Below are 12,714 nucleotides of genomic sequence, written 5' to 3'. Positions count from 1 at the left end.
AACAAAAGAGATTAGTGGTCAAAAGATTTTTTTTTGACATTGTCAAACAACTGGAACATAAAAGACCACATTCTAACAATACATTTAGAGTTTTAAAAGAAATTACGAAATATAGGCAATTGTGTTTACGGCGATCTATTTGCCCTGGGTATTTAATATATACCTCTATTAATACCTACATTTATTTATAGAATTGTTAAGATAGATGTATAAAATATTCATCTGCAATTGGGACAGCTGACATAAATGTCTTCTAAGGGTCTAAGATTCTAAAAACAAGTTGCTGAGTTTACTGATTTTCTCCTAGTTCTTCGGGGTTCTACACTGTGCATCTTCCATAGACCAGCAGAGGGCTGCAACAGCTCAGAGAAAATGGGTAGGCAGCTTTGCTTGCATCTCTGGTGTTGGGAGCTGAAAAAATTACCAATACTGAAGGCAGAAATCTAAGATTCACTACATATGCACTAAGCAGTCAACAGATTTTAAAAGGGGTCAGGAGTAATCTCCCAAATCCTGAAAACTAGAAACACCATAATTAAGTATTCTGCCACCAGGTCCTTTCTCTTCTTTCAAAATGGCAAAGTGTATGGAGACCAAATAAAATCTCATTAATATAGGGTAATCAGGAGAAAAGATCAGTCAAAATGAGTTAGCATTTCTCCATTTCCTTTCAGACCCACTGCTCCACACAGTGCTACTACCAGACTAATCTTTCTAAAATAATTATTTCATTAGGTTAATCTTACATCTATCCTATATAAATTCTCTTCTGCACTATGCAATGTTTTAGTGTGACTTTCCTTTGCCTGGATACTAAAGGAGATTTCTACCTCATATATACAATCTTAATTTTCTACTTCCCCTAAGTCAGACTGCTGTTACTGTTATGTACAACATACACAGTTAAAATGAAAGCATCATTGAGGTAAACTTTGAAGAAAGAAACAAACTTACAGAGGTCTAGAGAAAGGGAAAAGCCACTATTGGAAAAAAAGTTTATACAAAGATAGAAGACAGGAATCCCCCTGGGGGAGTTAGGAAACCGATGAAGGAAAGGAATATAGGGGGTTTCAGTTGAATTTGTAATTTTTCTTATCCTCTGTGGAAGACATTTTTTCATTTAGACAGAAAGAGACAGACACATCGGCTCTCACATGCTTCCAGACCTGGGACAAAATGAACAACGTAGGTATGATCCCTCACCTGGAATCAAACCCCCAAAACTTTCGGTCCAAGGGACGACATTCCAACTAACCAAGCCACACCAGCCAGGGCTGAATTTCTAATGTTTAATTATTAACTGCTGATAGGTACCCTCATTTTACTGTTTTCTATACCTTTTAAATTATGTGAAATATTTCAAAATAAAAAGGTTTTGATATGGTAACTTTGCTTCCTCCCCTGCCCTCAAGACAAGCAGTTGATCTTTCAACATATACCTCAGGTGCCATTCTAAGTACTACTCACAATTTAATGTCAAATAATGCCCTAACTCACTTTTACTGCTTTCATTAAAAAATGATCAGCACATAGGTTAGCCTTAGATAAAAGGAAAGGACTTTTAGGACGTTGAGGGCAATCTGGATGTGACATGTTACCCCACTGATCACCAGAGTGGAAAGGACTTTTAATTGCTTACATAATTGGGCGTAGTTTTAATACTGACACATGTAAATATAAAAGATTTGGGATAAAGGTCACCATATAAAAAGCCGGAATAGTTTATCATAATCACTGCTTTTGCAATATAAGCCCATGTTCCTGAAAAACACCTTTATCTATACCCAAACTCTTAATGAAGTTATGAGGTAGCTGAAATCATTCCTCTATGACAGAGCAATACTAATGTATTATCTCTAATCTGTAAACCATACCATACCATTCCCACTCAGACCCAAAAATAGTTTTGGTTATAACACTACTTCAATTATAACCCAAATTGTGGCTTGCACATGACTTCACACCAGAGTTGAATTGTTTGGACTTTATTTAAGTCCTGATCTGCTACCTCACTTTTTCAGTATCCTGCTCACTTTCCAACATGAACCTACTATATTACACACAAGAATTCAGGATAACTGCATGTATCATGGCATTTAAACACACACACACACACACACACACACTTCTAAACTGGCTGAAGGCAGCAGTATGTATATTCAGTAGCTCTTTGGACCAGGGCAATTTAGAATTATAAACTGTTTCTTGCCGAAGAATGCTGAGGAGAATAAAGAAAAATATGGTAATAAGGGACCAGCACAGAGTTACTTCACTGTATTCTAATAGTTGTGAAAAAGTAACAAGAAAAGGGTGGTGCTGTGAAATTTCCAACTCCAATGGGAAAGAATATGAGCGTTATCTGGTTTTACTTTTAAAATAAAACACATCCTAATATATAATCACATGAATGTTATGAACTGGAAAAAATGGTAAATCCCAGTGATAGGACCAATACTAAACAGCTTTATCTATTAAAGGAAATATAGTATAAAAGATAATGCCTAAAAACCTAAGTTTGGGACTACTTAAGAATGGAATAGTTCTGCATCAAAAATTGAAAATAAATTTCCAAGTCACTGATTCTTAGTCTTTTTTGGACAGACCTGTTTCACAGCCTGAAAGCTATAGGTCCTTTCTCCTGACTATAGATTTACTAAAGAATCTGCAATATAATTTCAGTGTTTACAGAATCTCTCCCTAATTATGGATCTTTAAGTAATTATCTCTTTCTGCTAAAGACATACAAGAAGATAATGTCTTTTTCAGATATGTGTTCAGCATTGGGACCTAATACACCTTATAACGTTAAGAACCTTTTCAATGATCTTGCCTCCTAACTGAATTCCATACAACATCTAGAATTATTTCCTTTAAAATATAGTGTTACATAACTCCGCATTTTGGAAATTCATATTTATTATGCCCCTTATCCTAATAATCATAGCCTTTCTCATATGCTACCCATCTTTCCTACCTTACTCCTAAGTCCATCCTTTTTATGCCAGTCAGACCATTCTCCTGTCATTGACATTCTTGGCCATTCAATACACAGACCTTTTACAGTGTGATGGAATTGGGTTGCAACAGTAAACAAAACAGACATGATCCATGTCCCTGCAGGGCTTACCATGTTCCTTTCCAAACCAACTAGAAATCTTAACAATTAAAGAATAATAACGTCTTATTTCACATGTCTATGTTTTGTTCACTGAGTTGAAACACATAAAAAGACAGTCTATAACATTGTCTTTACTATATTGTCCCACACACCTACCTCAAAAATGCTAACTGGAGTGCTTTTCATAGAAGCATTTAAAATCTGTTAACTAATTATGCAATGTTTAATATCTTCTTTATTATATCCATAACACTTACCCACTGTGGCAAAACTTGAAAATTCAGAAGTAAAAAGATAAAAATTCCAGTTAGCTTCAAATTCAACATCCAGAGATAATCTATCACACAAAGTCAGACTGGATCATTCAAGAGTTTTCACTCTTTGTAAAAATCCATAATACAAATAAATTTTTCCTCCCCCCAAAGGCTCAAAAATAATCATTTTACCCTGCCCTTTTCTATTACTATCATCAACCCCTTCAAATGTATATTTCTGTAAATAGGCAATAGTCATCATTTTAAAACTGAATCTCATCTGTATAATAGAAATAAACTTCACAAGGTTACCCTGTGAAGTTCCTTTCCATAGAACCTGCTTTTTCTGTCCCCCCTCCAAAAAAAATATCCAAAAGTAGAACCCTTTTATTATATAATTTTAACAGTAAACATGTATTAACTTTATAATTTAAAGACCCTAATAAATGTTTTAAAAATTCTTTAAATTCTTGATTGCCACTTCTAGAAATTTTGAGTAAGAAACTAAGACAGAAAAACAGCCAAAGGATATCAAGTGTCAATTCACAGAAGAGAAAGTGCAAATGATTACTTCCCCATGCATTAGCTAATGACCCACATTCATACCAAAAGATAAAAGCTTTAACATGTAATATAATTTACATGTTATATATATTACCTAAAAGTAATATAATTTAAATTTAATAACATGAATTTAAATTGTTAACCAACAATAAATAGGTAATGGATTTATTTTCATTTATTTGCAAAAGCAAGAGAGCACTAGCACCTAAAGAGGAAGGAGTCACGAAGGGGTAAAAACAAAGGAAAGGAAGAATGAGTAAGCCAGTTTGCTGTCAAATATTCCTGTTCACTTTCAATAACATGAGGATAAACAGAAACTTGATAAATAAGTATTATTTTCCTGTTCCACAGCAGCTTAAAGAGAATACTCGTCTTCATTTTTATGAGTCCTGGAAGACAGAGATAATTTCTGAGGGTTGAATTACCAGTACTGGGTGATCAACTGAACTATAAATCTACTAATAAATTGGGGTTGATCTTAAGAAAAAATTTCTCTCAAAATAATACTTACATTTATATAATACTTAAAAATTCCAAGTTGGTTCTTGTATAATCATATCTATAGTTGGAGATATAACAGTGACTTTTTGAAATATTTTAATAACTAGATATGTAAGATATCTACTGTCATATTAAAATAACATATATAAAAGTATCTAACAGTACCTACAGTAAAGAAGCTCAATAAAAGTCCTTTTCCTTAATCACCAAGTAACTTCCAAATAGTCAAAATTAAATTCTGGTAATGAAGATTTACTTTAACTGAAAGGTTGCAAAACTTTAAAATAGAAATTCAAAATACACGCTAAGGCTTTATACCTAGTTGTAATACTTTTGTGCAAATTATGGCATAAAACATTCTGTAAAATTTTAATTTTCTCTTCTGTCTTTAACATTATTAATCTTCACCACTCATTAGTAATATCACATCGTAAAGAATGGTTTTAGTGTCTAGTTCTACCCTGCTTAAGTTTCAGAAGCAGAATAGAATAAAAAGAAAATGGAGTACAATGTGCCTTTGATGGAAGAAAAAATAAAAGTACATGTGTTTCTTTCCTCTTCTTTTAGGTTTGCTAATGATTATTTCAAGAATGAATTTCAAAAGTCTAGTATTACTCCAGAGAATTTTAACCTGTATCTTATCCATGGTTCAATAACATCAGATTTGCTGATGTCAGAATAGCTGAGAAATTCAAAAGAAATAAGATGTACAAAGTATTTCAGAAACTACAAAGCACTATAATTTTTAATATACTATCTTGTTCTTGTTTTTTGTTTTAAATATTTTTAAAGATTTTATTTATTTTTAGAGAGAGGAGAAGGGAGGGAGAAAGAGAGGGAGAGAAACATCAATGTGTGAGAGATTATATCTCACACCCCCCCCAAATGGGGATCTGGCCTGAGAACCAGGCATGAGCCCTGATGGGGAATAGAACCTGCGACCCTTTGGGTTCCCAGGCCAGCACTCAATCCACTGAATCACATCAGCAAGGGCTAACATCTTATCCTGAGTCAATATAGCTAATTCTAGGAAAAGAGCCACACACACATAGTTTTTGTTTTCTATTAGAAGTTAAAATATCAAAAAACTCCCATGTAGGAGGAAAAACAGACTGAAATCTGAGAAGCTGCAAAGCTCTAACAACTCTTTCAAACAATATGGTAGTATTGATCAATAATATCTGTCATATTTCCCCCAATTATGGCCCAAATACAAACTGATAATCAGAAAAGTAACTACATATTTTGAAATAATTTCACTGCAATAAAAAAATGTTAGAGATTGGCCAAAGATGACAAATTTTTAAATGCCAAAAAAAGTAAATGATTTCTACCTCATAACTTGTGGCTTCAAAATTTACCTCTTTCACTCATGTCAATTTGGAAGCATTTCTGTGTATAAACTTAATTTTCTAAAAACTTAAGTTTGAATTTCTTAAAATTTTGGAAGGGCTCACTAATCAAAAAATGTAGTCTTAGATGCTATCTTCTAATCTGGACAAACTCAAGTTTATTATTGCTGTATCCTTTATAAAAGTCCTAAATGAGTTTGATGAATTATCTTTCTCTTCAGTCACTGTGATTAAAGTATGTTTCTTTAAAACAGCAATATCAACATCAAAGTGAAGTTTGTTAGAACAGCCTCTTGTAATGTTAACTATAGTCCTTCAGTAGATGTTGAGAATAATTTGCTCCTGACAACTCACATAAAGAAAACAACCCAACAACAACCATATTGTAATCTCATAGGCTTGCTGGTCTATCTTCTACAATTCTAATAAGGTATTTGTTTTTCTTTTCTTTTTGATTTCTTGACCAAGAAAGTATAAGGTAGAATAGCTGATCCCCTCGAACTCCTAAATTTAAGGAACACTGCTTAAACTTTTCAAAATCAGCTAATTCTTAAGAGGCAGAACACAGAGAAGTGATTAAAAATAGGGAACATAATCTGTCACTTTTTTAGGACCATGAGTATCTACACATCACATAAATATGTTCAAAGCCTCATTTTCCTTAGCCATGTTAGAATAATAATAGTATCTGTTTTACAAGGTTATAAAAATTATCTGAAATATTTCACTTAAACTTTGAACACAGATATGTTACATAGATATTCTAAATGCTCAACATGTTTATCATAAACTTTAGCTTCAAGTTTATAAATAATATGTGTAATACTAAAATATTGACATATGGTTTCCAGTATTATTGATTTAAAGCACTAGAAGAAAAGGTCTTTAAAATTAACAGAAGCCAATAAACAAAACTGTCTCAATATTTCTATATATTTTAGATCTACAAGATAACCTTAACATGAACTATTCAAAGCTAAGTTTATAAAGGAAAATTATCTCCTGTTACTGCCATATCTGGAAACTAGTAACAGACAAAATTACACTGCAACTAAGACACTTTCACTATTACTTTTTTAAAAACCACTGCTAAACGGATTATGCATGCATGAGTGTATAGGAGAATGTTTTCAAATGCTGTATGAAGAAACTTCATATTCTCTCCAGAGGAAGTTAGGCTCTAACAACTGCAATTTTTAAAATGTTCCATAAGAGGCTTTACTAAGATTAGAACTAAGTGGGGATCAGAAAATATATCTACAGGGAGTTATAATCTGTAAAACAGCAGGTGCTGAAGACAAAGCTAAAGCTAAGCATAAGCAAAAATCAAGGGATCCTGACATCTTTTTACAAAAAAAGAACTGTATTCCTTTTAAAAACAATATTACACTTGCCCTGATTTGATGGCTCAGTTAGTCAGAGCATCTGTACACCAAAAGGTTGTGGGCCGGGGAGTTATGGGAGGCAACCAGCCCATGTTTCTCTCTCAGGTTGATGCTTCTCTCTACCACCCTCCAACCACTTTCTCTCTCTAAAATCAATAAACATATCCTTGGATGAGGATTAAAAATAATAATAACATCACTCCTTTTTATAAATATAAAAGTTTATAGTCATGTGTAATCCATTTGTTCCTTCCAATGTCCCTGTAAATTATGTAGGATAATATATTTTTTTTAGATTAAAAAGGCAAGGTTCTGAAAGTTAAAGTGATTTGTTAAAACCACAGTTAGGAAGTGACAACTCAAGAATTTAAACCCAGAGCTTCCACTTACATTTTAATGTTCTTTCCACTACTACTTAAAGAAGAGGCAAATTAGCATCTTCACAGCAAGAAATCTCTAGCCCCAAACCACAGTGTGTTTTAACTAGTTATGCTGACATCATTAAGTCATTTCACTTTATTAGGCCTTTATTTTCACATCTGTAAAATGAAGGTAACAGACTAGATAATTTGATGTCCCTGCTAGTGCTAAAGATAAATCTTGAGGACTGTACTCTAAGGCATTTTACAAATACATGTTGATGTTAGTTTTGGCAACAAGTTCCAAATCAGAAAGTGTCAACAGCTCTTAAGCAACCCACTACAATTACTGGACAAATTCTTCATGCCTGTCATAGATGTTTCTTCAGTATTATCAAGTTTATATACAGAAAGCAGTCATGGACTATGACAGAAATAATTAACACCACTAATCATTCTCTTTTTAGACTGAAATGATGCTCTTAAAACATAAAAGTTTAAAGAAAATTTAACTATCAACTTATCCCAAGAAATTTAATATTTTTTACTATTATTCTTCTTATTCTTTAGAATAAAAACCTCTTTTCCAATGAAGTGTTTTCCAAATATCCTTACTAACTACCATTTCTCCAATCTATCTCAGAATAATCAGCCACATTTTCAACCAATTCGATATGGAAAAAAGTAATATGAAAGTATCTTAATGAAAAATGTTGTCCTTTTGAATTCATTCCACTGGTTAGGCACTCCCACTCCCCACTGAAAAAAACACTTTTTGACCCCTTTCTGATCTTAAAGAACTAAAAGCAGAGATTGCACAACATATATTCCCCTAAGTTCCTTCCTTATCTGAATATGTTCTCTCTACTCTTCTTCAAATATTCTTCATGAAATACACACCCAGAGATTTCCACTATCCCAGCTCTACTTGTTCATAAAAACCATTCTAGCAACAACTATGGAAATCAGAGATTAAGAACATTAAGGGCATCCTATCACTTTTTTTTTTTTTACTTTTCCTTACATGAGTACCTCTTAACTTAGTTTTTACTTCATTTAACATCCTGCTTGTCCCTAAAATACAATACATACCCTGAATAGTTAAGCTTGACCTTAGTCAAACCATATGCAGATGTTCAGAAATGTAGTTAGCGCTTGTGTGAACTATCAAAGATTTTTAAGTAGTTAAAGGCTTTCTCTTCTTGTCTATAATCTCCTGAGGAAACATTTCAAATTGTTAAATGTTTTTGCATTTAGCCCAAATTAAAGACATTCCCTAACAACATAATTAGTTAACATAGCAACTTGATCTTATACAGTTGACACTACCTCATTTTTGTTTTTAAGCTGCTTGGCACCAATAGATCGTAAGTTCTGCCAGTTCTTAACTAATCTCCAGGAAAGCCTTTTTATAATGATTGAAGAAACTAACACAGATCAGTGCCCAAGGTTTATAACAGCCTACTTGAGCATATGTTTTTAATAAACAGTCAATTTCTTTAAAAATTGCTACTTTGTTAGTTCATCTTCCTTTATAATTCACATAAACGTTTTTAAAATAAAAAAATATATAGATGGTTGAGAACACAGTTTCACTCCAACTTCAGGATTAGCGATAGTAATTCCAAAGCGTTACAGATCACTGGATCTGCAACCCATTTCACCCGCGGGTGTCCACTGGAAATGACAACGTCGATGACTACACTGCTTAAAATGTTGCTTATGGTTTCAACTGGTGTAATAGTGTTAACTTCCCATCTTAATCTGTTTCTTACTGTTGTTATTAAAACAGCTGTCAGCTGGGCTTCGGTAACCTCTTTGTACAACCGTTTATTTAACGCTTTGAGATCCTGCAGGATACGTCACTCCATATTACATCTCAAAATAAGATTTAAGAACCTGAGGTACTCTAAAGGTCTAAGAACATCATTTGAATAAGGACTCAAAGAATGATGAAGAGAACTAACTGCCCAATGCGACAAGAACAGATTACACTGGCGTTTAAGACAGGACTGCAGCGTGGCCGCTCTCCCTTCCCCTGAGACTATTAGAGTGACAATTTTCCTTCTCTCTTTCATCCACCTCTTCCCCGACCCCCGGTACCTCAAATGCTCCCTCAGGGAGGGGCCGCGGCGGCTTTCCGCTGGCAGGCTGGCGAGCGCGCGCGGCGAGCTGGGCGCGTACCACCCCCGCCCCGACCCGCCCCGCCGGGTCGGCCGCGGCAAGCCGACGGCGCCCTCTCGGGCCGCGCACATTCGCACGCACACGCTCCTCCAGGCCCCGCCATGTTCCGAGAGGCGGCGGCAGCCCAGTACCGGGAGCGAGGACCGGTGGCTTGGAGAGTCCAGCTGCGGCCCCGCCCCGCGTGGCACCCCTAACCCCTTTGGCAGCTGCCAGCTGCGCTGCGGCCCCTCGGCAATCCTGGAAGGGAGGCGGCGGGCAGGGCGGACCCGCGCCGGGGCCACTAACGGCTTGTCACTGTCAGCCGGGCGACTTCACGGGCCAGGCTAGGCGGCGCAGAGAGAAACGAGGTGGGCAGGTCGCGTCCCTTACCTTGTTCTGGGGAGGGAGGGCCGGCAGCAGGGCAGAACTGAGGGGTCTCCTCCCGGGCGCCAGAGACTGGGCTCGAAACCGCGCCCCTTCTTCCTCCTGGCTTTGTCGCCACGCCCCCCTCACCCTCACGGACTTGCGGCACCGTCGACGCAGGAAGCTTTAGCCCCTGAACGCGTGCTTAGGTATTGCTGTCGCTGCCGTTGTCTTCGTCGCTGCTGCTACCGCCACTAACACTACCGACACCGGGCTTAAAAACATCTCCGGTGTCGGTCTGTCTCTCACCACAGCCTCCTAGCTCGCAGGGCAGCGTCGCCTGGCAATTGGCTGCAGTACGGCCACGTGACTCCGCGGGCACGGGACACGCGGCGTGACCGCCCCGCCCCTTCCGCCGGCCCCTCCCCACCGCTCCGCCTCTCTTTCACCTCGACGCCAGCCACCAGGCGGGGAAGTCGGAAGGTACCAAGTGGGAGGTGGGGGAGGTGCAGTCCGGAACTGCACCCGGAGTTGCTCGTTCTTCTCCTTCACCCCACCCAGTTGTCGCTGCTTCCCCTCTGCTGTCACCAGCCCCAGAAGGGAGGAGGAATCGGAGCAAGGAAGCAGCGCAGGCGTCGCTAACGCCGCTCGGCCAGCGGAATCTGCAGTAGCTTTTCGTGGCGATCAGGTCAATGGATAGCACTGCAAACTTCTGGTAATGGCGGCGGTGTCGAAGAAAAATAGAGTCTGCATGGGGTATTCACATTATTTTTATAGGGACGGATGGGCGAGTTTATAGGCTCGATGCTGCGACTTCGGTTTGAAGCAAAGGAGGAGCGTCTACCGCTCTACTTGTGGCTACTACCCCCGGCAACGGTGCGTCCGGAGAGGCGGGGATCAGCACACCGCCCTTCCCTGAGCCGCAATGCGCTTGCGCCGCAGCACCTGTGCGGGAGCCCCAGGGGCCCCAACGCGTGCTGGTGGCTCAGAGGGCGGGCTTCTAGCTCACTTTCGCTTGCTCCAGGTTGATGTGTGAAGCTATCTGGAAAGAACTGGAACGTGCACTTAGGGCAGGGACAGCACAGACTTGATAATACGCTCTCTCTCATTCACATCTTCCAATGACATTTTAATACAAATTTAGGTGAATTTTTTCTACATCCAAATTGGTATTTCAGAGAGAACATAGCAGGTACCAGAGAAGAGTGCGTAAGGAAAATTTTGCATCTCCCAGCAGCGGGTCCTGACTTCCTTCTGAATACTTTCTATTTACATTGAGGTTATTGTTACAATTTGTACATGTTTTCATTTAACATCAAAGGGGTTATGTAATTGGAGAGAAACCATTTTATCCTAACTTCCTTCTGGACACTTTATTTACATCGAGGTTTAATCCTCGAAAATTTGTGCATGTCTTATTTTAACCACCAAAGGGATTATAATTGGAGTGAAACCACCTTCCTCATCATTAATAATGGCCTCTATGCAGCAGCACCCACTTGTGACTTAATGAGTACAGTTACAAATTTTGTCACCACAGATAATGTAACATTTCAAACTTCACAAAGAAAGCTAAATCCCAACAAGTAACTATATTAAAGCATAAACCTGCATTAAGTAACAGTATTTTTTCGTTTCCCAGTTCCCTATTTTCCTACTCTAAAACATAGGTCCAAAATAATACTGAGAGCAACTTGTAGCCACAGGTGGAAAACTATTAAATTTGATTTGGATACTTATGGCACAACATACAAAGAAAAAAACAATTACTAAAAATTTAACTGCTTAAATCATTAAGTTGTTTCTCATTTAAGTAACTGTCATAGAACTTGACTAGTATGGATGGCAATGGCAATAGCTATTTGTATAGTACTAAGTACCTAACACCAAAATTGAAAGGTAGCTAATATTGAATTTGAATTAACTATGGCTTATGGCAATAGCTATATGTTAAACTTTATTAAAACCACTGAATACATGAAAGACTCATAGGCAACCATGATCTAAGTCACTGTGCTGACTACACTCAACAGGACACTACCTATAAGTGTTATTTGTAGAAATCAAATTGCAAAAAAATTTTTTTCATGAAGCTCACATTAAGATTATATGTGGCAGGTTATAAATCAGCAACTATTTGTTATTTGAAAGGTCCAAAAAAAACTTAAGGTAAATTTCCTTTGCAATGTGAAGCCAGATACATAAATCAATAAATTCTTATTAGAGATATGGATAGAGGTCTCAAAAGCCTGAAAAAACTAGTTTATATCCACAAGCAAGTTGATTAGGATGCTGCTGACACGGCTTTTAATTGTATAGCCTGATCTTCCATTAGTTCAAGTCCTTGAATCCATCTTCAGCAAGTGGATGAAATGTCTGTCTTCCTAACATTACCAGGAGGTCAAGGATCCCAAGCACTAAATATTATTCTTAACCCAAGTTAAATTTCATCACATTTACTTAGGGTTATTACTAGAAGACACCTAAAATGTGTGTATTTGATAACTGAGCTAGAACCCATTAGGCAAAATTTACTCTCCATCTTAGATATTCACACCTTTAGAATCAACAACTCATGTTTTACTACAGTAAGTCCAGTTAGATCATTTTAAAGAAACTGCCATTATTTCAGGAAGGTGAATGTAATAAATGAGA

The 12,714-nt window shown here is 37.2% G+C and overlaps 1 protein-coding gene across 1 annotated transcript in view; it reads right to left on the bottom strand.

Moving 5' to 3' along the window:
* The window catches only part of ANKRD12 (ankyrin repeat domain 12), a 157,452-nt gene extending 147,751 nt beyond the window's left edge, over positions 1-9,701 (bottom strand). Inside the window, 1 exon segment of the mRNA XM_036009317.1 lies at positions 9,616-9,701. The gene's annotated coding sequence lies outside the window, so the exon portion shown is untranslated.
* Between the last annotated feature and the right edge of the window lie 3,013 nt (positions 9,702-12,714).

This window comes from Phyllostomus discolor, chromosome 9 (genome assembly GCF_004126475.2).
Source record: "Phyllostomus discolor isolate MPI-MPIP mPhyDis1 chromosome 9, mPhyDis1.pri.v3, whole genome shotgun sequence".
NCBI lineage: Eukaryota > Metazoa > Chordata > Mammalia > Chiroptera > Phyllostomidae > Phyllostomus > Phyllostomus discolor.
This window is presented reverse-complemented; position numbering and strand designations above follow the sequence as displayed.